We start from the raw sequence: 27119 nt of genomic DNA, 5'->3' as shown, positions 1-27119 counted from the left end.
TTAAAGTTATTGTAGCCAGGATTTTTTAATATGCAATTAAATATTTTTTTAAAATCTACTTCTTACTTTAATTTGTAATTCAAATCCTTTGTTTTGTACAACTTGATAAAAATCTGACAGAAATATTTGCGGTGTTTTTAATTGCGACCCCCTGCCTCATGTAAGTTGGAAACCCCAGGTATATAGTCTATTATAAACAAATAAAAAAAAAACTATCAATTTATGAAAACTTCAATTATTTTATTTTACTCAAAACAACTTGTAATAAAAAAAAAAAATGTCAGCAGCATGCATTCAATGCAAATCAATCATACGTGCCATTCCTCGCATTTTCTCGTGTTTCTTTCATACCTTTCAGCCGATTTGAAGGCATAGATGGGTGAAGGAACAGCGCATTTAAGAAAGACCTCCCACAGAGCATTATATTATAAGAATCGCCGCCGCTCACAGCCACGGGCATATAAGTAATATTACAAGACCCAAGATTGAATCCCTTCTGCTGTTGGCTTCATGCTGCATTCAAATAGCGAATTTATATTTCCACTTGGTTCCTTAGCTAGGAATAAAAAAAAAGGAAAAATAATAAAAACTAATGATGCTGAAAGAAAATCTCTAGCGAGGCAGGAAAGCATAAAGTAGTGAGTTGTTTTACTCACCCAATAGCTGCGTGAGAAAAATTACATCCGGCGAAAAAATATTCCTGATATTAAAATAATCATTCCTGCCTTCGATCGACTTAACGAAAACTTAGGTAGAAAACGAAGATACTTTGAATTACTTGATTCATGGATCATTTACTAACATAAATATTGTCACTTAAAAAAAAGAAAGTTTTGTTGAGAAGATGTATAGTAGTCAGGGGTCTGTTTAGAAGAATTTTGGGTCCGTTAACGGACCCTTCACCAAATATCTTTTCATAAAAACGGACTCTTCACAAAATATTTAAACTTAAAAATGGACCCTTCACAAAATGATTTTTCTTTTAATCGGACCCTTCACAAATTTGTTTATCTTCATTATTGTTTTGTTCATCGAATAAACAAACCCTTCCCAGGGCAGAAAACAAGAAAGATGGATGTAAACAAATTAAGTTTTATCTTCGGTAGACGATTCTTCCATTGTTCGTCCGAAATGAATATTCTGCGTTCAGCAGTATAGGCTAAATACCAAATATTTGTATGTTGCATCTCTAATTTAGAAGCTGCAATTGCTGTTTATTTTTTAAAATTTAATTTGTTTAATTATAATTTTACAGTGCCGAGCATAATCTTGTATCCATTTACAATTTAAAAACTCATTGAAAAAGTTTTTTGCAATAACTGGACCCTATTTGCACAAATTCATAAAAGCGGATCCTGGTTGAAAGAATGTGAGTAATTTTTTCACAATTTCACGAAAACCGGACCTTTCACAAACTGTCTGGACAGACCCCTGGTAGTCTAAATTTGAAGGTACGTTCTTAAAATAAGCTAGGCCCCAAAATTTAAAATTTTTAGTCCATAGCCAGTGGACGGTAGACTCTTTTAGTGACTTAGTAACCACTTTTTCATCAAACCGAATGAGTTGGTGACCAATATCGATATGTCCTTGTCATTTAGTAGCCTTTAATATAATAGTAATATAAAGTGTGACAAAATTTATTTAAAACATACTGACTTAAAAAAAAAAACTTTTGGGGAGGCAAAATACATTTAATGTATCCATTACAACTTTCAAATATGTGAAATGATAAAGAAGTTTCTTTCTGCTTGAATATTTGCATTACAAATTGATAGATTCTGAAGAATCAAAATTTTGAATGGTGACTTTGGACACTTGAATGAAAATTATGTATTCCGGAGTCTTTTTTAACATTGATGTACTTAAATCATTTAACGACCTTAAAAAAAAAAAAAAAACGAAGAAAAAAAGAAAAAAACCGGAAAAAGTGACCAATTGTTTATTTAACTTAAATCACCATTTACATATATACATATATATATAGAAATGGTTAAGTATATATATATAAACTTGCCACTTGGCGAGTAGTTATTTTCAGGTCTAAAACAAGTTTTTTTTTTTTTTTTTTTTTTAATGTTTCTGGAAATGTTAAATTTTATTTCAATTTTCTATTGCATAATTCGTGAAGAAATTTTTTTGTTGTTCTTTTTTTGTCAAATTACTTCAAAAAAAGTTTCTAGATTAGATATATGCGATTTTAATATCTCAAGGGACAGTATTTAATTGTAACTAATTAAATTACCCTATAATTTAAGTACAAAATCAGTCTCAAAAAATACTCTCCCCCTCCCTAAAATGATTACATTAAAGGACATACTTACATTTTTATTCTTTTATTAAATAAACACAAACTTATAAATAAAGGGCTTGTTATCGCACAAGTTATCGTGCAAACGATAATTTAAGTACGAAATGAAACACGAAAACATATTTCCTCGCCGAAATGATTACATTATCTGTATTTTCGTATTGTTATTTATTTAAAAAAATACTAACTTACGTTAAGGATTTATTAAAACCCTTTTTATTTTTTTACTTTATTTTTTTCAGGCACATTTCCTACCACTTTGGATTTTTTACATTATTTTACTTCCACGCGTTAGGGCTGTTTTTCGAAGACTAGTCGCATGAAATGATGAATCTTTGTGAATAATATGCTATTTTCATATCTGATATGTGTTTGTTACAGTTAATCATGGCTGTGAGATCCCGTTAACTTATCTTTAGCCAGCGCCCTCTATGTTTATTTTAAAAATGGTGCAAAATGTGAATAAAAAGAAAACCCACAGTTTTAAAACAATAAAAAGCGTCTGTAGTTTAATTTTTTTATGTTTAAAAACTTGCTCCAATGCTGTATTACCTGGGCTTATAAAAATTTACAAAAAATACGAATAAGGCATTGATTTTGATAGTTTTTATTTAGGGGGGGGGGATGTTGTCGAATTGGCGATCTTAAAAAAAAGCTTAATAACTTTTAAAACATTTTAATTATTTGTACGTTCTGGAGCCTAAATAACTCATAACAGCAAGATGACATATACAATTTGAAATTATAGCTTTGGTAGAAGTGCAAGGCACTTAAAACTTTTTTATTTTATTTTCCTTGGCGAAAGGACTTCGAAATACCATGTTAATAATAAAATGCTTTAAAAATATTTCATACATGTAATCAAATTTATCAAAATTGATTTAAAAATTATAACTTTTTTCCTGAATGCATTTCAAATAACTCGATACAGTCATATTCATAACGACAACCATGCAGGAAGAAAAACGTCAGATACTTAATGAGAATAATAAATGTGCTGCGTCTCTTTAAAAAGATGATTAATTCAGTCGTGCCCCTTAAAGTATAAAAGAATAATCTAGAAATAAAGCACATAGACTACGCGAAACAGTGATCGCGAAACAATGAATATAAGAGCCATGAAAATCGTGAGTTACATAAAGTTCATAAACCTCCTTAACTTTGACTTCCTAGTAACTTTTTTCTTTTAACTGAGAATTAACTTGGGATTAATTGAAACTAAGTAAAGTCTTATCATTTCAAAGTCACAAAAACAATCCTAAATTTAAATTCAGTACAAACTGGTTTAAGAATGTGTTTATTTTGAAAAAAAAATGTACAATTTATTATGATGCCTTGTCATATGGAAGACATGTTGAGATTAAGATTAAGTCCATTTTAGAAGATTTAATAATGATAAGACACAGGTTTTAAGTTAAAAATGCTTTGCACATTTGTGTGAAATTATTTTAAAAAAAGAATTTAAAAAATTTAAATATTTTTTTAAGTTCATTTTATCAAAACTAATAGTTTTTATTTTGATTGTAGTTATCATTTATTATTATATATTTTTTTTTTGAGGGGAGAATGTGAAAGCTAAATTTAATTGCATTTTTAATTGCATTTTTAATTACACACTGTAAAAGATTACTAACAGTGAGAACTTTTTTTTCATTCATTGAGCGATGAATTTGCCTTTCGTTTAAAAAATCTATGCCCATATTTTGTACTCATATGCCATAAACGTCTATGTCCAAAATGTGTCCACATTTTAGTTTTGAATTCAAATAATATATTTATTATTCTAACCGTCTGCCGTTTTTGCATTATAATGAAAAATCTAATTATAACCGAAAAAAAGCATTAAGATCACAAGCATCCAAATGAAGAAATTGCCAAAATGTGCTATATAAATAATAATACCACTATCACTATAATAACTTAGGGTTGGCAAGTTTTTGATACATGACGGTTTTTACCGGTTTATACCATGGTTTTTACCGTCATGTCAAAAACCCCTCTGTCAAAAACGTCGAAAACTGTCAAAAACCCATAGTATTGATAAAACTTTATTTTAATTTGAGTTTAACTGCTTATGATTTAAAATTAATTCATTTTTGGGCAATAAAATTAGAAAAAAAGTTGCTAAAAGATATTTAAGAACAGATTTTTGCATTTTCCCAACATGATTATATCAAATCATACAATTTAAAGTAAAATATTAGGATATTAAACAAAATTTTCAACATTTCCAAGCATCATTTTGTTTGGCATATTACATTACTGAAGAATGTCAAGTCATTCCTGACTTAGAGTTTGTTAGTAGTTACAAGTTTTGAAAGTTTTGCTTAGCTTATTTCTAATATTTAAGAAATGCCAAATTTTAAATTCTTCTCTTTAGTTTTGGAATTTATTAATAGTTCCAAGTTTTTTTGTTTGTTTGTTTATTTCTAACAATTAAGAAGTGCAAAATTTTTAATCCTTTGCAAATCAAGCTATAATGATAAAACTTAAGTATCACTATTTTCAATAAGTATATTACAATATTTCTGTATGAATGTATATCCTTCTATAAGAATACATGTATATAGTTGCAAAATCAATAGCAATTGTTTACAACATTCATTTATAAAGGCAATTAAGTGAAAATAATATATTGTCCGGTATATGCCATAAATTAAAGAAAACAGTAGGTATATGACAGTTTTTACCGGTAAAAACTGTCATATACCTACTGTCATATACCACTGTCATGTCAAAAACCAGTTTTTGACGGCAAAAACCCAACCCTGTAATAACTATAAATAATAGAATAGCTATAAATAATATAACTATAAATAAATAATAGAATAACTATAATAAATAAATATAAATAATAGAATAACTATAAATAATAGAATAACTATAAATAATAGAATAACTATAATAAATAAATATAAATAATAGAATAACTATTAATCATAGAATAACTATAAATATCTATCGTTAGTTTAGCAAATGAGTTACTGAATTCATGAGTTATGGTTCATCTTCGATTAACCGAATTCTCATAAGAAAATGTCCAAGCCCAAGAACCCCACTTTTTCAGCCCCATATAATTTAATTCAGAATTTCAGCAGGTGCATTTCTATAATGTTAGAAATTCTGAACCCAACTAAATTTTGCCGAATCTTCAATGTGTGCCCAGTTGAACTATATCATCGAGTAAATTAATCTTTCTTGAACTTGATTACACGATAATAGGATCCAATCTAAATAAAACATTGCTTCAGTGCTTCGTTTAAGAAGATCAAATAAGGTAACGATAAAATGGTTCAACGCTGAACCGATTCGGGAAAATTAATTCATCTTGAACTCTATTAAACGAAAACACATTTAAAACTAAACGAAAACAAGATCAGGATGTCGATAATACCTATGATTCAAAATTGAACGTATTTAAATGAAATTATTAACTTCTAGTAAATAAAGAACATTATAAAAAATTCTAAGAATAAACTCATTAAAATGCATCATCACAAGGTAGATATTAATCAAAGACTGAGTTCTTAAAACAATACAATTTTATACAGAGAGTCCTATTATTGAGCAACAATGGGAATTACTTTACGAACGAAATTGAATTACTGTGAATGTATTATTAGGCGAAAATATACATACCCAGCAAATGAACTAAATGAATATTTTCCGAAAAGTATTTGTTTTTGTTTAGGTATTGAGGATTCTAACAGTTACTTGCATTCTTAAAGTTATAAATTTTTTTAAAAAATAAATGCGTCAAATTATTTTAATAATTCAAGTTAAATTCTTTTAAAGTAATTCAATGCTATACATTTATCTTCACAGGTAGAAATTGGAACACTTAGATTATGTAACACTTAGTGTTAACCCATAAGAAATTAGAATATGGAACACTTAGTGTTAACCCATCGAAATTGAATAATGCACTATAAGTGCGGAAAACATCAAAAATATGTCACCTCCCTAGGTATATAAAATCATTAGTAAATTTACCTTCCAACAATGACATTACATTCACGACAAAATCTATTCTTTAGGCATTGAATATAGCACCATATGCTACTATAGAATAGTTCGCATTAATATTATTTTAAATCTCATTCAAAAAGAAAGCAACAAAGAAATGCAAATTCTATCGATAAAGAACAGTAGTAATTATGAAGGATTTAATTAGAAAAAATGTGGAATTCCTTTACATTTAAGTTACATTAATGCTCGCTGGAGAAAATTAAAAAGACAAATCAGCTTGATTCACTTATCAACATGTAATTTGTCTTTATATCAATGCTTTTTTTATTCGCCCAATATATATTTATATTTTTTATCCATTATAGAAAAAGTAAAAACATTTATAAAATTTTTTGTAGCTGTAAACGAATAAAGATTTTTAGTACTAAAAATATTTTAACTCTTTTTTTTCCTTTCCCAAATTTATTACAGCAGACGATAAACGAATAATGATTTCCATTGTTATTGTTTTATGAATTGTATACAATGTTCTTACAATATTCGAATGGGTCTGTTCTGCGGCACAGAACTTTTTTGAATTTCTTCAACGTTTAAAAAGTCAATCGTTTAGTGGATAATGGTTTAATGATAAATCTTTTATCAATATATTGAATATTTCTATCAGAAAATGTAACAATAAAAAAGTAAATATCTTGAAGAATAATACAATACAGGAGACATTTCTATCCTACTGAATGTAGATGATCAGTCTTCTTAAAAGCCGCATTACAAATTCTCAATTTCTAAATTAATATTTTATATGAATTCTTATTTTGATGAAAAAGTGACAAAAATAATATTTTCGATGGCAAAAATATTTTGTATTAAAACGAAAAGTATGTCATCAAAACACTTAAATTATATATAAAATCGTTTATTTATAACACAAAAGGAAGGAAGGAATATCTCCATTCTTCTTTTACGATGAAAACCGATTAAACTTTTCAGTTTTTTCCGAACGGTAGGGTCAGAACAGTTTGGAGCTGGCTCCAAGTGATCAGTGTCGGAGAACTGACCCATTGAATTTCTTGAGAGAAAATTTTAAATATAATTTCATCACAATAAGTATTTTTCGTCTATTTCAGTACTTTTTAGAGCGAGTGAATCATATAGCTACATTTTTATTATTCTCAAAACAGGTGGTTATGATAGTTCTCGTAGTAATCATAGCTTAAGTTCTCAAACTTGCTACTTATGGATATTTATCATCATTTATGAAATATCTATAGAAAGTGCAGTTTGGGATGAATTAAAGTGATTAATATTGATTCAAATTTGACAATTATTTAGCGAAAGTGTTCTATTCTAATTTAGTGTATTCAATATGAATCCTTTCAACTATAAAAAATTCACCAAAGATAACGATGATAAGCGTTGTTCGGTAGAACCATCTGAAAATAATGTAAATAGGGTGTCGTAGACTTGGTAATGCTTTAAGGTTACCTTTGTCACAAAAATAATAATTAATAGCGTCGTAACTCTTTGCTTATTATGTGAAAATACAACTCTAACAATACCACATACATAAATGACTTTTCTATACCGTATCATGTTTAATTTTCAAAAATTAGTAATGTCAAAATATTTTAAAATAAAAAGGGAATGCCATCCAAATTTTAAAAGTAAATAAACAAAAACCTAAATGCAGATTTTTAGACTTTAAAAATCTAAAATCAAAAGGAGAAAATATAAAATACTACACTAAAGACTTATAATGATAGCTAAGAAAATAATTTTCTAACAAAAGATCTCACTTTATATATAAGAATACTTATTTTTTCATGATTGCATTAATTTTAGTTTTCTCTAACTATGTAATGCAGATCAATAAAAAACCTAGTTTAATTGAGCTTCTCACAGATCTTTATCACGTAATAAAATTTAAATTTAATTTTTTAATTCAAATTATTAATACTTTGAGAAAATGTAATGATAAAGGTAAATATTTCACTAACAAATGACAAAAGTAATATCTTCAATCATAACACGCAATCAAATTTCAAGAAACAAATATTATTTTGAGTTTTTTTTAATATCTTTTTAATTTTGTTCTTGCTTTATCACACTCCATTTTAAAGTTTTTATTTTTTAAAAAACAACTCATGCCAAGATAAAACTGAAAACTTTCGCCCCTATAACAGAAAAGCTAATATTTCAGAAATCAGTCTTTATAGAATCGATGAAAAATTCCAAATATTTTATTTTATTTATTAGTTTTTGGTTATAGTGTAACTGATATTTGAACACTATATAATTACGGTGAATTTCTCTTTAATAAAGTTTATATATTGGATTGTTTACTTTTTAATTTTGGCATACAAATATTTTACTAAGTTAATTTTTAAAAAAAATTCACTCATTCATTCTAAGTACTACTATAAAAAAGAAAATTGTTAAACTATGTCACACAATTTTGTGTAGCATAGGCTACGTAAGTAGTTCCTTCATTCCTAAAATTAAACTTGAATCACAGATTTGTAAAATATCACAGAAATTGTTTTTCCCCCCGCATAAAAGTTGAACACGCAAACGTTTCATGAAGGATTGCAGCATGAAAAACTCTTCCAGTTGAAGAAAAAATATTTTCAGAAAATATTCTGAATATAAAAAAATAATAATAATAATGTGAATATTCACACAATAGTAAAGATTTACATAATAATGAGACAGGAAACGAAGAAATAAATTGAAACGTATGACTTAGATCGGATGATCGAAAAAATGTTCAAAATGTGGCGAAATTAGTACAATTGACGTCTACGCAAACACTTATTTACAATGCAAATCTTTCAAATCCTCGATGATTTAATGATTAAAAAAAATCTTCCATAACAACAAACATTGTAAAATGGCATCTAGGTAAACAGTTAGTTACAATGTAGTACATCTTATGCCCTTAATGAACAAAATTGTTGAGAAAACCTCCAAAATGACATCTGCGTAAACATTCAATTACACTGCACGTCATTTAAATACTTCGTGGACAAATGATTAAAAAATTGTCGAATATTAAACAAAATTGGTAAAACTGACGTCTACGTAAACAGATACGTTTTTTTAAATGCTCGTCATAAACTAATGATTGTAAAAAAATGCGTCCAAAGTGAAGTAAAAATGACGTCAAACATTTAGTTACTCTTTAAAAAAGCTCTAATGATTGATAAAAGCTCCCGAAGTGAAGCAAAAATGACGTATTCTCGAGTAAAATTATGACATTTTAAAAAAGTTACAGTTAAAAAATCTTTTTGCTATTATTGTTAAACTAATAAAATAAGCGACACATTTAAAGCGCTGCAGTGTAAAAATGAGTTATTTCACACAAATATTCAACAAGTAACACACACAAAACAAACAAAAACTTACGTAACGGAAATATCCCTTCACCTTGAACTTTTAAGATGCTATTCCATTATCCAATAAAAACAGTTGTACAGCCACTATACACAGGGTCCGAACAGAATTCACAACACTTTAAAACACCAAACGAGGAACACAAGCAAAATTTTCGAAATTTGCACTGCAACGTCAAAGGTATGGGAATTATCCAGGTGTCACAAATTTACATATATCCGTCAGCAGGTAATAAGATTGGAATAGTTGGTGGAAAAATGAATTCGAGAATGTAAAAAGGACTGGTTATTGGGGGGAAGTAAAGCAGGTCTTCCGTTTTATGAGCGAGACGACCTGGCAATAGTCACTGGAAAGACAGGTGTGCCTATATGGCTAGTCAAGATGTGGATTTGGAAGACGAAAAAGCAACTGAGTTAAAACGTCATCTAACTCCGCCTACTCTAAAAACAGGGACTCTCCTCCAGTTGAGATGGATGGAAATACAGATAGTTGTTTATCCTGCATAGTTTCTGGCAATGAATGAAGTTTTTCTTCATAGCTCGTCACATCGCGTGCACAGATCGCCCGGCATGTAGCTGTTGTAACATCCACTTCGCGTTACAAGTTTGGTAGAATACATACAGCTCTGCGTCAATTCGTCGTGGGGCATTTTGTAGTAAACATAACTAGTAGCGAACAAAATTCATGTATATCGAATCGGAGACGTTTGGAAATTACATAAAATTAATGCATCACTAGGGCAACGGTTCCTAAATGGTGTTCTCTTTTCATCATTTTGCAGTAAACATAACTTGTAGCGAACAACATTCATGTATATCGAGTCGGAGATGTTTGGAAATTACATAAAATTAATGCATCACTAGGGCAACGGTTCCTAAATGGTGTTCTCTTTTCATCATTTTGCAGTAAACATAACTTGTAGCGAACAACATTCATGTATATCGAGTCGGAGATGTTTGGAAATTACATAAAATTAATGCATCACTAGGGCAATGGTTCCTAAATGGTGCTCTTTTTTCATCATTTTGCAGTAACCATAACTCGTAGCGAACAACATTCATGTATATCGAATCGGAGATGTTTGGAAATTACATAAAATTAATGCATCACTAGGGCAACGGTTCCTAAATGGTGTTCTCTTTTCATCATTTTGCAGTAAACATAACTTGTAGCGAACAACATTCATGTATATCGAGTCGGAGATGTTTGGAAATTACATAAAATTAATGCATCACTAGGGCAATGGTTCCTAAATGGTGCTCTTTTTTCATCATTTTGCAGTAACCATAACTCGTAGCGAACAACATTCATGTATATCGAATCGGAGATGTTTGGAAATTACATAAAATTAATGCATCACTAGGGCAACGGTTCCTAAATGGTGTTCTCTTTTCATCATTTTGCAGTAAACATAACTCGTAGCGAACAACATTCATGTATATCGAGTCAGAGATGTTTGGAAATTACATAAAATTAATACATCACTAGAGCAACGGTTCCTAAATGGTGTTCCGCAGAGCCCTAGGGCTCCGTAGAAAGATCATAGAGGATCCAAAAGCTAGGACATTTTTTAACCAGTAATAATTATATTTATAACAAATCAATAATCCATAATTTATTCCACACTTCAATTGTTAAAACGAAATTATTTATGCAAAATGCAATTCAAAAAATAACAAAATTTAAAAAAAAAGGTTTTTTTCATTAACAAATTATTCATTAAATTATGGAACGATTATGCATTTATAAAAACGTCCATAATTATTACTCATTGAAAATACAATGACCAAATTCAAAAGTTAAGAATCTTTTTTCTCTCTTAACTATCATCGACATTTATAACAGTGAAAACCATGATTCAACTTAATTTTATTTCTTTTCAGTACATGCATAAATCAGGAATATTTTAATTTAGAGTTTAAAATATTTTTTTTTCTTGGCATTAAATATTTACAAAATACTAAGTAGTCTTTTTTTTTTTAATTGGCTAGTATCTAATCTCCTTTTTTTTTATTGGCACTAATGAACTTTTTTTATATTAAGCCAGGTTGAGTAGACATTTAGAGTTCCATAGTTAAAAGGAATTGGTGATCGCTGCACTAGGAGATCCCAAACCAAAGAATATAAAAAGGGCTGCTTTCACCGATCCCTAGTACTGGATTCGCATTTTTTTTCCTTTTTTTTTTTAATTTTTTTAAGATTGTTTCACAATTCGTGCTTGCTCCGCTCGCTCATTGGATACTTAAGTGTCCAGTTTCTATGCTGATATTCTTTTTATCATTGAATTCGAAAAATATGCAACATAAAAATCCTGTGAAACTCTTGATTTATTATTCACTTTATATACATTACAATTTCATTTACATGTATTTCGATACTATTCGGAAATTACATTTGGAATAAATAATTCGAAAAAAAAATTATAAATTTCAGTTTTTTGGAGACATGACAGTTTAGTTCTTTATTCTAACATAAACTGGTAAAACATATAAATACCAAAGAAAAAGGTAAGAAAATGTATTTTTATAAAAAAGTAGGTACTGTACTAACGCTCTTTTTTTTTTACCCTAGAAAAAATATATTTAATCAATGAGCAGTGTAATTTTTTTTTTTTGTTTTTTGATCGGTACATTAACATAAAACTTTCAATTCCGCGCAACTTAAAATTTAGTTTTAAAAAAAAGATTTTTATTGGCAGCATGAAAAAAAAAACTCATCAATTTTGCAACAATATACGAATTAATGTTTTACATGGAAATTATTGTTGAAAATTATTATGCAAATTATTATTATATTATGGAAATTATTGTTGAAAAAAATTATAGATTGATAATTGGTAGTTTGTGCATTTCTAACCCGACGTGATTATCAATATTAAAACGAGAAAAGACCAACAACTGAAAATTCACGTTTCAAAAATGTTATCCAATAATCGAAGAGGTAGATTTTGCATTGCACAATTTTATCCACACCACAGTAACATATGAGTTACTTTAAAAAAGAATCAATGCCAAAAACATAAATCACGTGGTTACCCCCACGTGATTTATGTTTTTTACTTTGTAGAAAAGAAATATTGAATGAATTTGTGATGACCCTTAATTTATAGCAAGATGGCATCGGAATAAAATATATTCGAAGAATTCGATTATTTCATGAAGCAGTGAGATCACATCGATTGGGGAGAAGGAATGGAGGTCAAATAAGAAACAAACAAAACGACAGAAGAGAGACAACAAGCAGAAATAATGCTGGAAAAATCGTGACAAACGGATGATTTATGGCCAACTGTTATCTTCATTATCCCAGCATGCACAGAGCACAGAGAAAAAAAAACCTATTGCAAATCAAAGATCCATAAACCAAAGTGAGCGTAATTTCACGAAAGTATTCTTTTTTTTTTCTTCCTTTTTACATAAGCGCAGTAACATAGCAGCAAAGACAATAATACAGTGCACGGAAGGAGAGAAAAAAAGATCACCTTTTGATCTGACGAGCGGATCTTAACGTTTTAGGATTCTATCTTAAGAGAACGCCATACCCCAAGAGAAACTTTTTGTCACAAATTCTCTTCAACATCCTTGACTTATTTTAAAATTTAAAGTATAGAAAAAGTGAGCTCAGACAAACTTAGAGACAAGCCACGAAGTTTCGAATAATAGAAAGAAGGTTTTAAAACATCAAAATGAAAATAAATTATGAGGATTCTGTAAAGGTGAAGTTTTCTTTCATTAATTTGTTTGCGTTTTTGATATTTAAAAAAAAGTGTTTTAGCAGTTGAAATTTCTTGGTTTTTGCTTGAACTCACTTTTTCTTCCTTTCAAATATTAAATTAGTAACGGAAGCAAAAACGAATTTGCGACGAAAAATTTCTCCCTTGGTATGGCGTCCTCTTAAGAAGACACAAGATCGCGATGGATATCTAAAAAGCACAACTTATACACCGAAGAGCCATTACATTATGACCACCCTCCATCTATAACAATGGGCTCGTCCAGGTTTTCATGGTTTCTCGCCCAGGCACAATGTTTTCATGGGGCACATTAGGACCCATAATCCTCATAGAACAATCCCTGACGTCTGTAAGCTACTTGAACATAGTTGCAGACCAGGTTCACCCATTCATGGCAACAGTTTTTCCTGCGGGGGATGGTGTTTACCAAAAGGATAATGCACCATGTCATGAGGTTCGAATCGTCGAGGAACATTCCAGTGACTTTCAAGTCATGTCTTGGCCCCCAAATAATCCAATAGAGCATTTGTGGTCCTACTTGGAAAACCAAATTCGTGCTGCCACGCTACCCCCTCGCAATGTGAAGGAATTGCAGGACCAGTTGGTGAGCGCTTGGTACCTGATACCTCAGACTACCTATCAACACCTTGTGGAATCAATGCCACGGCGGGTGCTAGCAGTTTTGAGGGCTAAAGGTGGTCCTAAATGTTATTAGCAGGGTGGTCATAATGTAATGGCTCTTCGGTGTACAAGCCACATAGATAAACATTTCATGTCGAATTCTTTTTCACATACATAAGTAATTTAACATTTAAAGAGTAGAAAAAATGAGATCAGGTAAACCTAAAGCAAACCATGAAGTTCCAAACGCTAAGTTTTTAATTATCATAATATCAAAAAACAAACAAATTATGGCAGGATTACGCAGTGGAGAACGTAATCCTACAATAATTTGCGTAAATTTTTTGAAAATATTTTTTTAGCATTTAAAACTACATGATTTTCTCTAGGTATTACTCACCTTTCCTATACTTTAACCAAATGGGACAACGGTATCCCTTTTATGTATATATATAATATTTCTGACGCTCTAATAACAAGAAAAAATATATTTCGAGATTTTTTTAATTATAAGAAACAGTTCAATGGATGCCAAAAAAATCTGCTAAATTATCAGAATTAAATTTCTATTAAAATATAAAATCCAAAAAAAAGTAGATTGAAAAAAAAAAAAATTTTTTTTATTCATGTTCACAAATGCGTTATTAGTTTATTTTGTAAATTAAAGAAATTTCCATCATGAATAACTGTTTCTGTTTTATATATATATATAAAAAAAACTATTTAACTATTTATAATCATTATATCTAAATAACTGTCAACCTATTTCGCTCAAACTTCGTATTTTTCCATTTAAAATTTTTCCAATAATTTTAAATAAAATAAAAAAAAAATCATAAATATTTAATAAAAGTAATATTTTGCATGGAATAGTCTTTGAATAAACGAATTTCATAATTGTGTGCAAAATCTTTTCAATTCGCTTATAAATTTCTCGAGATATGGTGAAATACGCAAAAGTAAAATTCACATTAAGGGGTCCAAACTTTGGACCGCTCTCCTGACTAAACTATTGTGACGATATTTACCAGATTGTTACTGCCTATATTTTGGAAGTCAGAAATTGGAGGCCGTCGAAAAAAAAAGGAATGTTTATACGACGTTTTTGCACTAGCACGTTTTGTGTCTGAGTTAGTAACTTAAAATATAGTCAGCACTAACTAATCAACATATTTTATTTTATAACCGTCGTTGAACAGCCGACCCAATATTTGGGCTTACGACTACTGATGTTCAACTACGTAGCCTTGTAATTTTGAACCCAATCCAGAACACAAGGAAACTCCTGGATCAAGTATTGGGAGAAATTTGCCTTCGTGGAGGACTTCCTGATTGAACTAACCCACATTTGCGTTACATGGAGAGGAAGACCACGAGAACCTCCTACGGTTAGCCTGAGGGCAAGGGGACTTTAACCCTTGATCCGTCTACCACCGAGGATATTTCACGTCAGCACTGTGGTCGGTGCAAGCCGGATGCGGAATTCGTATCGCCCAGCCATCGCCGGGATCGAACCCAGTTCACCTCATTGGAAGGCAAACACTCTATCCCCTGCCACCGAACCTAAAAATTTATTCCTAGAACGTGAAGATCCGATCATTAAATCAAAAGTTATTCAGAGTAATCCGCTTTTCATTTTGCGTACTGTACATTGAAAAGAAAGGTATCTTGTGGGAAATATTTTCGTTTTTGCCCTTTTTTTTTCAAAAGCCTTTCGTTACGCCACTGTGTAAAGAACGGCGAGCCAATAAGTGCATTTTTTAGGCATTTTTTTACTTATTTTTTTAACAGTTTACGCCCACAGAGTGTCTATTCGAGCTCCATAATCTTGTAATTCTAGGCCGGAATAGCCTAGTTGGTAGGGCGCTGTGCCCATGTCCAACAGTTCGTGGGTTCGATCCCCACCGGCCGAAGACTCCCCGTGTAGTAAATGGGGACTGGTGCACGTTAGATCTGTCGAGTCGCAAAGTCCTCTATGTTCCCATAACAAATCAATACCTCTGGGGGTACGGATCCAGGAGTTTCCTTGTCTTCTGGATTGGTTTAAAATTACAAGGCTACGGAGTTGAACATTAGTCGTCGTAAACCCAAAAATTGGGTAGGTTGTTCAACGACGAATATAAAATAAAATAAAACCTGTAATTCACTTTACTTCTTATATCTCATAACGTTTTCTAGACAAGAAATGCTAAAACCTTCGATTTTCCACTAGGTGGCACTGAAAGCTGTCTCGTCTTGTAGTGCATAGTGACTTTACTAAACCTAGACACCAGTTTTACAACTTAAGCTTCAGCCGTTCGTAACTCAGTAGCATCTTGTATAATATGTGCAAACTAATTATGAATAATACGATTTTTTGGAAATTTTATATTTTTCAATTTTAACTTGACTTGATCGCTAATAAATCTTTTTTTTTTTTTTTTAATTCTTCCTTCATTCTTTGATGATTTTATATTTTTGGACAGGAAACCTAAAATTCGGTTGGTGTTTTTTTTCTTCTTTTATAATCATACATCATTGAGTTTACTTATAAACAGGCAATAATATAAATGCACAATAAAATCAATTCGTTTTACTACTCAGAATTAATGCACAGACTAATGGAATTGCAGAAGGAAACAATCAGTGAAATCGACGAAAATTCATCTAAAAGCATCATTTGTGGCTCTCATCAGGTAGGGGGGAAACGAGATGAATAGCCGATGGTGTACCAATTACAATCCATTCTCGGGTACTATATCATTAGAAATGGAATTATTGTAGATGTCCGAGTTAAAGGCTCCGCCAACGAATGCCGATGACAAGTTAAAATAATTTAAATTCCATTTATTTTTTCAGGGTCAAAAATAATCTTAAATCAATTCCGAGACATGTAACTAAATGCAGGTAAAACACGTTTTGGATAAAAAAAATTTATTACGTAAATTATTGACTTTGAAATTGAAAAAGAAGAAAATGCTTTTTTATTTTACAACCGGCGTTGAACAGCCGTCCCAATTCTAAGTTCAATCAATGCTTAGGTAGGGGAGAGTGGGGTCAATTGTAACATTTTTAACTTAACTATTCTTAACTAACAAAAAATCCAATATATTATTAGTATTAATTGACCGACGAGTAAAGTAGACTATCCTCTACTGGAAAAATAAATGAATACCTTATTTTAAATGTTATTATATTAATTATTAACAAATTTTGACAGTCGTGCACTTGTTACAATTGTCTCCACTTACGGGGTCAATTGTAACAGTTCATAAATTCAACTAAAACACAGTTAATTACACATATTATCATAGTTGTGATATATTTTTTATTGATCAAAATAGTAGTGATATTTTAAGAGTAAAAATAATAATGAGCAGAGACCAAAATGGTTAAACTTTTAACTTTAAGGGGTTAAAAATTTTAATTTATGCTGTGAAAGGTGACAAATAAAATAATGCACATGCAACATAATATAAATGATATTGGAAACTATTGGTGGTTCTTAAAGAGTTAAGTAATGGTTTGTGAACATAAGATTATTTATTTTCAGCTGTTACAATCGTCCCCTTACTTGTTGTTACAATTGTCCTCAAGACGCCATTTCAGCTTCATTTGTTAAAAACAATGCTAGTTAATTAACAAAACTAATCTTTTTTTTATTGAAATGTTAATTAAGGTGTTCACTTACATATTCGGTTAATAATTTTTATTTGTTTAAACAAAATCACTTTGTTACAATATAATATTCTAATACCAAAAAAAGTACTTATGTAGCGTGAAAACATCTTTTGTGACGTAACTCTTTCAAAAGTACATAAAAATGGTTGCCAGCAGGGGTGTACATGTAGATTTATTAAATACACCTTGTGCGCCACTTGGGAACCAAATCTAGAACCCGACACTCGAAATTTTTGCTCTGTTACAATCGTACCCTGTAACAATTGACCCCACTCTCCCCTACTAATCAATCAGACGACAATCGGTGCATTATTCCGCAGCCTTGTAATTTTGAACCCAACCCAGAAGACAAGGAAACTCCTGGATCAAGTATTGGAAGAAACTACTCATTGTGGAGGACTTTTTGAAGGAACTAACCGGCATTTGCGTTTCATGGAGAGGAAAACCACGTAAACCTCTCACGGTTTACCCGACAGAAAGGGGATTCTAAACCATCAGCCATCTACAACTGAGGATATTATACGACAGCACTGTGGTCAGCGTCACCTGGGAGAAAAAATACATATCAACTAACCTAGGTCACCTCATTGAGAGACGAACTTTCTATCCGCTGACCCACAGCGGCTCAGCTTACACATTTTATTTTATAAATGGGGTTGATCAACCGACCCAATACTGAGTTTACAACTATCAATGTCCAACCCCGTTGCCTTGTAATTTTTAACCCAACCCAGAAGACTAGATAGTTCCTCGATAAAGCATAGGGAGCAACTAGCCTTCATGAAAGACTTTAATGGATCCAATCAGCACTAGTGTTTTATGAAGAGGAAAACCACGAAAACCACCCATGTATAGCCCGACAGAAAGTAGACTTTAAATCATGATCCGTCACCTGGTTCACCTCATTGGACGGCGAACACCCTATCTTTTGAGCCACCGTGGATAAAATGTTGACAGATTTTATTTTATTTTATATATCCGTCGTTGAACAGCAGACCCAATTTTGGGTTTACAACTATTAATGTTCAACTCCGTAGCCTTGTAATTTTGAACCAATCCAGAAGACAAGTAAACTCCTGGATCAGTACCCCCAGATGTATTGATTTGTTGTGGGAACATGGAAGACTTTGAGACTCGACAGATTTAACGTGCATCAGTCACCATTTACTGCACGGGGAGTCTTCGGCCGGTGGGGATTAAACCCACAATCTCTTGGACATGGGCCCACTGCCCTACCAACCAGACTATCTCGGCCTAAATGTTGGCATATGAAAAATATATAGTGAGTGAAACCTCCGATGTTTCTCCTATCCTAAACATTTTATTGTTATAACTAGATGATCCCCCTCCCCTGCACACTGACGCTCACCAACCTTAAAAGGCAAAACCTAAACAAAAGACCTATATGCAATCGTCCAAAGCTTTCACTTCGATGAACTTTCGCTTCGTTTACAAAAAGAAAAGAAAAATCATCACAAGCTAGAACAGTTATGATTGGCGAACAATAATCAATACTTAAATTCTTCTTCGGTTTTAAGAAACGATTTGATTGTTATTATAAAGATAACACGAAGATAAATTCAAATAAAATCACAATAATTAATTCTTAAATTTTTCCTCGTTCCACAAAATGGTTTGATTGATATTATGAAGGTAACGCGAAGATAAATTCAACAAACAAATAAAATTACAATAATTAATTCTAAAAAAAATTTTCGGTTCTGAAAATGGTTTGATTGTTATTAAAAAGATAACACAAAGATAAAATTCAATAGGCAAATGAAACAACAATAATCAATCCTCATATTTTTATTTGGTCCTGAAGATGGCCCGATTAATATTATGAATGAAGGTAACTTGAAAATAAATTCAAGAGACAAATTAAACAAATATAGAAAATTAAAAAATGTATTAGAAAATGAATAAAAATAAAGTCGTTTCGATACATTAAAAGTTCAGTGCAATAAAAAATAAAATAAATTTACTTTTCAGTACAGATAGTACTTTTCAGGTTCTTCACCTTCAGCACGTTTTATATTTTATTAATAATTTAGAATGACAAGATCGCATAATATTTCCTCTCGTCAATATTAAAATAATATAACAATAAAGTAACACATAGCACAATTACAACAATAGTTATTTGTTTTTATAATTATAATGGAGATTTTATTTTCAAGCTTGACTCCGAAGAATTACCTTTTTCCAGATCAAATCTGTTCATTTAATAATTATGTAAATTGCATTAAACAAATACAGTAGTTAAAAAGGGCTCGAGTCCTTACTAGCTTCGCTCCCCAGACAACGATTGATTCGTAACTTATTTTATTATTTGATAATAAACAAATTGCAACACCGAAATTAAAAATAACTCAATTAAAAGATCCCATTTTCTTCTTTCCGATTTTAAGTACAGATTTGGCTCAAAAAACTTAGTTTCCTAGATTCCATTGGGATAAAATTTAATCCCAAACTTTTTTTGCTCGATTACTTTCAACTCAAGCCACGAACTTATTTTTTCAGTGGTTCTTTAATTTTTGGTTTATATAAAAACTCGTTACATATTTATCTAAAAAAAAAAATTATTCAGCAATAATGCAAAAAGTAAAGTAAATTCTTTCAGAAATATAAGTACCTTCTTCTCCTTTTTGTATTCATTATAATAAATATACGTTGGCCAAAAATAGTTTTACACAAAACTTAATACAAAGATGAACAGAGCATATTAAAATGTAAATTTCACTTATTTACCATTTAACAATAATTTTTATTATAAAATGTTGCATATTAAGGTAAATACAAATGCGGCATATGTTCTTGTTCTTGTTAATTTACGTCGCACTAGAGCTGCACAATGGGCTATTGGCGACGGTCTGGGAAACATCCCGGAGGATGATCCGAAGACATGCCATCACAATTTTGATCCTCTGTGGAGGGGATGGCACCCCCGCTTCGGTAGCCCGACGACCTGCGCGCGAAGTCGAGCACTTTACGGTAGCACAATTTAACGAGGACCAATACCGCACACCCTCAGTCCCTACGCAGACTGATCCAAGTGGTCACCCACCCGCACACTGAACGCAGCCAGTAATGCTTGACTTCGGTGATCTGCTGGGAACAGTGTCTTAACGATCAGTCCACTGCGGGATCAAATGCGGCATATAAGATAAATGCGATTATTTATAAGTAACAACACTTTTAGTTTAAAGCCTTTAATTTTTTACAGTAATCAAAAAACAATAGCAAAGAATAACATTAAGAAGTGATGGTAAATAAACATTACTGTAAAATACCGTAAAATGATGTATAAATAAAATTAACAGGTAAATAAAAGTTATAAAACTTATTAAATTTACGTTAATAAGAGAGATATCGGGCTTTTCTTTGTTTATTAATGATCATATCATGCGATTTTTCTGTCCAATAAAAGTGCATCAAACGGTAAGACAACAATTACCTTTTTGTGACAGATTAGAGAAAAGAAAGACTTTCTTTCTTAGAATGCGTCAGTTATAACTCGAGATATCTCGAGAATGCTGGCATCAGCAACAGCGTGATATTATTTGTATTAGAGATAAACTTTCATAACATTAAAATTAATTTGTTTTAAACAGAAATGAAAGTAAATACGGTGCTTGTTTTTTTTTTTCCCCTTGTGAAATGAAAACCTGTATGCGATGTATGTTTTAATTTTTATCTCAGTTATTTTTAGAATGAGTCAAAATAAAACTGATTATTAGAAAATAAAATCTGTGCTGAATAAAAAAAAAAAAACACGAAAAAAGACGTTTAATTTCAATTTTATTATAGTTTAATACGAGAAATGTTACCATAATTTAAAGGAGTTGTAGAAAAATAGGAATACTTTCTATACGAAAAGTTTACAAAATAAATTTTATATTTAGATATTAATGCTAATATAAATTATAATATTAACAAAGAATAATACAAGTCATGGATTACTCAGATGCGATAATACTAAACACTTTTTTTAAACCCAAAACTATTTCTTTCAATTACAGAATATTCTCCATTAAAAACAAGTTTGTGCGTCTTGAAATTAATCACAATAGTTGTTGCCAATTTAAATAGCGAAGTATCAGAGATTTTGGTAACAAGTAAAGGGATATTTCCGTATCGTGATCTGTTGCGCCAACTACAATCGCCAAGGTGCTAAATAAATTTTAAATTTGCAATTTAAAAAAAAAAAAAAAAAAAAATTGTTTGCCCGGAGGTTATACCTTTCGAGTTGGTCCCTTTCTGTGATGTTTTTTAGTTTCTGGCTGCCGGCAAGTTGCCAAGACTTGGCGATTATTCTGCCACAGATCAGGATACTGAAATCTCCCCAAAAGTAAGACAATTATATACTTTTAAAATTATTTTCAAAAAATAAATAAAATTGTGAATCACAAGTTTATATTTCAGCTTAAAAAAATACGCTATTGAAATCTATGATTAACAAAATCAATCTTAAAAAAATACCATATCTTAGCACTGTAAGCCCATGAATCCAATTTAAAACCCTGCAATATTATTTTAATATCGTATATATATATATATATCAACTGTACGAAGTTTTTAAACTTTATATCGAATAATAATACAATTATAAAAGCAAGTTTTAAGACCTCAAATAACTGGTTCAATTCCAAATACGCCTTAGCTAAATTAAGATAAGCGCTCAAACCCTAAAGAAATACAAACAAAACCTTCTGAAACTACAAATTCTATTTAAATAACTTCTTTCTTGAATTACGATAATAGGCTCTTTTCCAATCTCAGATCACCAACGCTTGGTATGGTGCTAATTGGGTTAATCGAATAGACTGGCCTGCCCAGAGCCCAGACCTGAACCCTATCGAGAACCTCTGGGACGAGTTGGATCGCCGAATTAGGGGTGTACTGCCCTTCCAAAATCGGTGAAAGAACTCACATGTCTTCTCCAAGTCAAAAAATTCCATTTCGTTTTTCTCTCATCCCGAACAGTTTGTCGTAGAATGTTCTTCTAATGTCGACAGTGACCTTCCTTTTGATTCGAACTATCTGTATGCCAAATTTCTGTCGGATGGCTTAGGAGTCTATAAAAGACACACAAACAGACAGACAGCAGACATTTATTTTTATATATATAGATGAACAAGATGATTAAGAAGTGTTTTTTATAAGATTATTGTTTTTATAATTTTATTTTAAATAATTAAAGAAATTAACAATTTTACGTATTTTATTTATAATTATCTAATTATTTATAAGAGCAATTGATATTATATATACAGCAATTGATAAAACAAAAAATATTTAAAGCGTTTTGTTTATCTAAACATATCTAAATGAAGTGACACCAAATTTGTCCCTCTCTACCTAGTTAGCTTCAAGCTTGACGTTACAAAAACTTCGTACACAATTCGATAATATATAGGGGAGAGTGGGGTCAATTGCAACAGGGTACGATTGCAACAGAGCAAAAATTTCGAGTGTCGGGTTCTAGATTTGGTTCCTAGGTGGCGCACAAGGTGCATTTAACAAATCTACATGTACACCCCTGATGGCAACCATTTTTATGTACTTTTGAAAGAGTTACATTGCAAAAGATATTTTCACGCCACGCAAGTACTTTTTTTGGTATTAGAATACTATATTATAACAAAGTAATTTTGTTTAAACAAATAAAAATTAGTAACCGAATATGTAAGTGGACACCTTAATTAACATTTCAATAAAAAAAAGATTAGTTTTGCTAATTAATTAGCATTGTTTTTAACAAATGAAGCTGAAATGGCGTCTTGGGGACAATTGTAACAATAAGTAAAGGGACGATTGTAACAGTTGAAAATAAATAATCTTATGTTTACAAACCATTACTTAACTCTTTAAGAACCACCAATAGTTTCCTATAGCATTTATATTATGTTGCATGTGCATTATTTTATTTGTCACCTTTCACAGCATAAATTAAAATTTTTAACCCCTTAAAGTTAAAAGTTTAACCCTTTAGGTCTCTGTTCATTATTATTTTTACTCCTAAAATATCACTACTATTTTGATCAATAAAAAAATAGATCACAACTATGATAATATGTATAATTAACTACGTTTTAGTTGAATTTATGAACTGTTACAATTGACCCCGTAAGTGGGGACAATTGTAACAAGTGCACGACTGTCAAAAATTGTTAATAACTAATATAATATTTAAAATCAGGTATTTATTTTTCTTTTAGTAGAGGATAGTCTACTTTACACGTCTGTCAATAAATACTAATAATATATTGGATTTTTTGTTAGTTAAAAATAGTTAAGTAAAAAATGTTACAATTGACCCCACTCTCCCCTACTATATAAGACATCTAATAAATATGCTGGGAAGGTAATAAACACTAGCATAATTTTAAACAAATTTTACCATTCAATTTTACTAAAACTAAAGTATTGAGGAAAGCTGGAACTTCAAAATATGCAGCTCTGAGAGTGTTAGACTTTCCGATTTTTTTTTAAATAAATTTAAATTTTTTTAAGTTTATTCAATAATTTATTTATTTTTAACAAATGTAATTTGTAGAATACTTTTCACTTTTACAAAACACAGAATTTACAAGACACTGAAATAGTATTTATATGCTTAGGTAAAGCGGCTGCAGTAAAAGGTCAACATTTTCAAGAATTTCTGAAATTCGAGAATTAACCAATGGCAGGTCAACTTTTAATGCAATAACTGGGATTTTTCTTTCAATATGCTTATTTGCAGAAAATTCTTTTTTTTTTTCAATTAAAATATTATTTTTTTTCCTGCTATGATTACACTCCTATTTTCAGAGTCATCTAATCAAGGAATTGGTTGATCAACCCCGAGCATTCAAATACTACATATACTTGGGGCCCGCAAAACATGTATCCAGCCTTGTACCCCAGTATTCCACTCCACGCGCCACCCCACACAATCCACTGATTAGAGAAAACACATTTTACAAATGAGTTCTAAGTTACAGAGTTTTTTCAATTTAAAATTAATCATATTTTAAATTTTAGGAAATATCTTACCCGAAAAATAATAATAAATAAATAAAAAAAGTTCTAAGCATGAATTTACTTTATTTCAAGATTAAAAATGTTATTATAATTATAAAAAAAATTTGATATTACGAGAATACTTCCGAGTATTCTTAACTCCTATTCCTTTGTTCAATAATTTTCTTCTTGCCAAAAATGGAAAATTAAGAGATGTAAGAAGTTTCAGTAGGAGTGAGCGATAGTCAAAAATCATATATACTGCGCCATCTATCTTCATATATAAAAGTCAAATGCAGATAGTTTCAAAACGATCAGTGACTGACATTAAATAAAGGGGGAAGTTGATTTATAATTTTCATATGCGCTTTTGCATTCTAAAAACTAAAATATGTACCTTACATTTTTAAAAGCTGATGAGTTCGTTCTATACCCCCGACCTTATTAAAAAAAATTACATCAGTTCATTACTATTTTTTCAAAAATTAGACACAAGGCTAATATTATTCCAATGGTTGTTTATAGCTTCGACGATAAGAATAATAAATATTTATTGAAAAGTATTTGAGATATTATTTTTCACTCTTGAGGGTTTCGGCATAAAATTTTACAATATTAATGAATTTTACACTCAATATATTCAAAAGAAAAAGTTTTTACATCTTATGATACAAAATGTTTTCTAAATTAAAAATTAACTGAAAACACAAAACTAAAAAATAACAATAAGGGTAGTAGCTATATTATTCTAGCCTTTTTAGTAGCTATATTATTTGCCACGAAATTTTACCTTAATTTAAAAGTAATATTTGAAAAACGGTTAGAAAACGAAATAATTCAAGATTTGCAACGGTATGCCTCTTAAATGTTGGTAAAGATTATAAATAGCATATTGAATCACAAACATATTCAAAGAGTATGTTCACAAACATGTTTAATAGGGTGTGGATTTTAATTATTGAATTTTAATTACGAATGAAATTTTGGAAAAGAAAAATTAATAATATGAATTGTAGAAATTATAAAAAGATTTCAGAAAAGGAAGGGGAAAAAAATTCGTTCATTTTAAAAGTTCTAGTTACTTAAATTCAGGAAAAAAATCTTGAATAATATCTACAATCAAACGAAAAAAAAAAAACGTTCTATAATTTAGCAGTTGAATGTGCTATTGACTTTATTTAAATTGAGATGTATGCTTATTCATTACTGATTAATATTTATGATGCTTTAGTAAAATTAAGTTCATTTAAATGAAATACACGAAATAAAGTTAATATTTAATAAAAATTTAAAAAAAACAGTGAAACTTAACTATAAATTAGTTGTTTTTTCGTTCTTCTAATCACGTAATTCTTTCTCTTTTTTCCCCTCATTGCTGTTTTTAAGGTGAAAAAATCGAAAAAACAGACACTTTTTTTAATGCACCAGCATATTGCTTACAATGAATAAATACCTCCTACTAATTATTACCATTTCAAATTTTTTACTGAAATGGCGCACAGGAATATATCCCCCCAGGTGTGTTAATCTAGCCTTTGTGTCAAGAAAATACATTCCCATTTGAAGTTACCAACTAAATGTTATATAAGCCTGATTTGCTCAAGGTTTAGCGATTAGCCGGTAATCTTACACCGATATGACAGGAAAAAAAACTAACAATTTGGGGCATCAGGAGACTAATTTTAAGGGAAATAGAGCCCATTTCAGGAGAAAATATAATAGCAGAGTAAACTAAAATTGTAATTGTCATTGTAAAATACGTATATAAATTTCTAATAAAACATGGCAGTCTCATTACATTTTTTGTTACAGTTTAAGCCTAGAGATTTTACCATAATTAAAATTTGCTGATTCTTGACGTGATTCTTGGCGTAATTTCCCCCACCCACAACATATTCATTTGGGTATTTGACGAAATGAGAATGGAAATTAACATCAACATTGTTATGCGATTTCGACACATCAGCGTCTGGTCAGCGTCCAAACAATAATTAATTTTGAAAGAAAATATATATCATTTACGTTGGATTATTGCGACAAGACAGGAAACGGCCTCTTCAAGACGAGAACAGTCACTATAAATCGCACAATATAAGGTGTTCCGTAATACTCACCCTATATATACATTCTTGAATTCTTCTCAAAAAGAAGTCGAAGCGCTTTGTACGCTTCATTGGTATATGCTTTAGTGGTTGCGAAAGAGAAGTAAAATGGGAATCGAATAATCATTACTGCAGAAGAAAAGATTAAAAACCAACAAAACCTGATTCATTAGCTGATGTTTCTATTAAATGCCTTTAAAATAATCCTCTCAGTTTAAACTAACAATCTAACACGTTTTGAAGTTTTTAATCGCACCTTCCTACATCATCCAGATTTCACCGACCACAGAGCTGACATAAAATATCCTCAGAGGTAGACGGATCACGAGTA

General features: G+C 30.4%; 1 protein-coding gene across 9 annotated transcripts in view; it reads right to left on the bottom strand.

Annotated features, from left to right (window-relative positions):
• The window catches only part of LOC107454046 (rho guanine nucleotide exchange factor 28), a 260406-nt gene that overhangs the window by 206573 nt on the left and 26714 nt on the right, over window positions 1–27119 (bottom strand). For 3 of the 9 annotated variants that reach the window (XM_043048257.3, XM_071181381.2, XM_071181382.2), the window contains exon 1: window positions 9680–10252. The exons of the other annotated variants lie outside the window; for them this stretch is intronic. The gene's annotated coding sequence lies outside the window, so the exon portion shown is untranslated. Of the gene's footprint in view, window positions 1–9679; window positions 10253–27119 lie in introns of those variants that run through there. 9 annotated transcript variants of the gene reach the window in all.

This window comes from Parasteatoda tepidariorum, chromosome 8, assembly GCF_982258835.1.
Source record: "Parasteatoda tepidariorum strain Cologne lab strain chromosome 8, Ptep-v5.0, whole genome shotgun sequence".
NCBI lineage: Eukaryota > Metazoa > Arthropoda > Arachnida > Araneae > Theridiidae > Parasteatoda > Parasteatoda tepidariorum.
The sequence above is the reverse complement of the archived record's forward strand: the minus strand, read 5'-3'. Positions and strand labels throughout refer to the sequence as shown.